The sequence below is a fragment of the Drosophila serrata genome, unplaced genomic scaffold, assembly GCF_035046125.1.
Source record: "Drosophila serrata isolate PLE 108 unplaced genomic scaffold, ASM3504612v1 contig_71, whole genome shotgun sequence".
Taxonomy (NCBI): domain Eukaryota; kingdom Metazoa; phylum Arthropoda; class Insecta; order Diptera; family Drosophilidae; genus Drosophila; species Drosophila serrata.
The window spans coordinates 390,417-393,354 of NW_028256969.1; the positions used below are offsets into that span (position 1 = coordinate 390,417).

Sequence of the window (2,938 nt, forward strand, 5' to 3'; positions counted from 1 at the left end):
AATTATTGATTTAATATGCTTAGAATACATATATTTTAGGTTTTCTTGATGGTATACGAAGGCCCAGAAGCCAATAATGATTGCAAAAAGTCATAAATATTTTAACTTGAGATAAAAATATAAACCAATACAAAATTAAACATTGGAAATTAAATTTGACAATAAAATTAGCTAAATTTTTTTTTAAATCGTTTAAGGGGTAACATCATTAAAACTGTTTAGAAAAATTTTATAATTTAAATATGAAAGCCCAAACGCTTTAATTAGAATATTCTCCATACAATTTAAGATAAAATGTTTCAGAATATCCCTTCATCTATACATATATTTTTCAAATATTTAATATTAAAGAGAATCCGTTTTTCGTGGTATAAAAATCAATGCCTTCCCTTTGTTTTCATTTCGTAATGTAATCAAATTATGAAAATTATACGAGACCTTCTTCAAGTAAGTCAAGTTGGCAACAATTTTGACTGATTGTTTTCGCACGACCCCCCCCCCCTAGAGAGAGAGCAACCCTCCAAGGCCAAAGCCCCTGGGGGGAAGTCCCGCTGTGATTCACTCGGGGAACCAACCCCTTTTGTGGGCAAGAGGTGTTCGCCCAGTAAAGGCAAACAAATTATATTTAAAGTCCCGTGTCCCTGTCCCAATCCCAGTGGGTGTTTGCCGCCTCAACCTGCCGCAGATCCGGTTCCAATTGGATATCCGTTTTGTTGCACAACCAGGCCCTTGAGTCATCATCATCATCATCTCCAGGACCACCCACGAGGCTGTGCTTATTACTTTCGAGGAGGCCTTAAACTCTGGCTGGTTGTGTGTATTGCCTTTTGGGGTTAAACTGGTGTTTTTTTTTGCCCCCCTTCAGAAAATGACACATCACGAACTTTTTTAATTTGTTTATGATAATTTACGTATTAAGTAATAGGCCAAGACACGACATGCTGTCATTTATTATGAAAAAGTTTAACAAATGGCAAAAATACAAAATGATAATGATAATGGGGTGCCCATTTATAAGTAAGATTGAAATTTTAATGGATTAGAAAAAGGTTTTGATTAAATTTCTTAGCAAATATAAGAAATTGCAACACAATCTCTTTCCCTGTACTATCTTCAAAATACAATCAACATTTCGAGTCCTTTTGGTTATCCTCTCAATGACATTATTTGTCCATAAGCCTCGAGGCAAAGGTAAAACCAAAAATCCCAACTAAAATCAATCGTAAAATAGTAATAAATATTTATACCTAGGCTATTGTTGGTGTAACACATGTAAAGATTATAAAAATGAATTTTTATTGTTGACCCAAGAACACCGGCAGGGCACACCCCCTCTTCCTCCCTGTACCTCCCTTATTTTAAAATCAAAAATTGACGATTATGCAAAAATGCGAAATATCTTTATAGATGGGGACACACACAAACACACACACATGATTTGGTCCTGAGTATGACATTTGTTTTATGCCTCGCTCAGGTTGCGGCGGCATAAAAACCGCAAAAAAGAAAATCCGCAACAGAAGGCAACCCAACCTCAGGGAAAAACAGAAAGAAACCTTAACATCAACCTCTGAATTGGGCCTAAAACACATGGGCAAAGTGAAACTGCCACGCGATAAAAGTTAAATATGCAAAGATGAAAATCTATAATTTTTTATTAGCCTCGGATTCCCTGCAATGACGTCTTCCGATTCGCTCCTGTTGGCCACCATTATGTGGCACTTTTATGCCACGCCAGGCTAATTTGCCCTTTTGGCCCAATTTGCTGCGGTTCTTTTGGTTGTGGAATTCGTTTTTTTTTTTTGCACAATTTTTACGATTTGCGATTTGCACGAATTATACTAAATGTACATTCGGTACATTCTTTTTTATAGTTTTACAATATGGCGACCCAATTGTGGTATCAAAATTGTATTTTATCCTTGTTTTGATTTCAATTAAGGGTTTATTTACAAAGGTAAACAGGAGACTTGGAAAAATGAGAGTATGATTATTAAGAATATGTTTTAATAATAATATATACCAAGGGAGAGCAAAGAGAGCAAATTTCTTTCTGATAAAACATCATTATCCTTTTAAATCCACTTTATTTCTATTTAAATTTCATATATCCTTCAACAGCATCGGACTCCTGCGCAGCAACAGGCTCTGTTTAGATTCGGTGCCAGCCAGGAGAACCAGGCAGGATCCAGGTTAGACTCGCACCAAGGGCCGCAGCATTGCTCTGGGTACAGTCCACAGCAGGAAGACCAGCATGGTGCACAGCCACTCGAGCATGAACCACATGATCCGCAACAGGAACCGGAAGTAAGGCGAAAACCTGACCTACAATGATATCTTGGCATACACAAGTGTCCACGCCTTCGACAAGATAGAACCCGGCTTAATGGCATGCCCATGACCTCCAATAGATTCTGGGGAGTCTTTAGAAGGATAATGAAGTACTTGATGAATCACAAACACATAGTATATGTTATAACTTCTCGACGGAACTCGATATGTTCCCTTTATTTGGCCAGTGTTGATTGCTCTTACCTAAATGGATTCGGAAGTGGCTAATTATAACATTTTATTTTGGTATTGTTCTGATGACTTACATTGGACAAACAAACAAAAAATATGAAGCCTCGCCGAGTTTTATATTTTGGGATTTTTAGACAATTTTGTCAGAGAAAAACTGACAACTTACAAAGAGATTTCTATATAAACAAAAGGTTACGATTGCATACAAATTTTAAGAGGTTTTAAAATGTTTTATCATTCTCAAAAATATTTTACAATATTTTTCTATGAAGTAATATTAAATTAAATACTTTTAGGCAACATACTTAAAAAAAAATCCTCAACTCCTTCCACATTGTTTAAACTGTGTTCTTTGACTTCCAAAAAAAGGGTTTTTCATATAATTCCCCCCTGTTCAAATCCTTTACAACCCCTC

At 36.1% G+C, this 2,938-nt stretch overlaps 1 long non-coding RNA gene across 1 annotated transcript; it reads right to left on the minus strand.

Annotated features, from left to right (window-relative positions):
- Nucleotides 1–2,046: 2,046 nt before the first annotated feature.
- On the minus strand, nucleotides 2,047–2,734 carry LOC147644889 (uncharacterized). The gene is made up of 2 exons (XR_015272963.1): nucleotides 2,598–2,734; nucleotides 2,047–2,535 (listed from the first exon to the last, which is right to left on the minus strand). It is a non-coding gene; the product is annotated as an uncharacterized LOC147644889 (long non-coding RNA).
- Nucleotides 2,735–2,938: the final 204 nt, after the last annotated feature.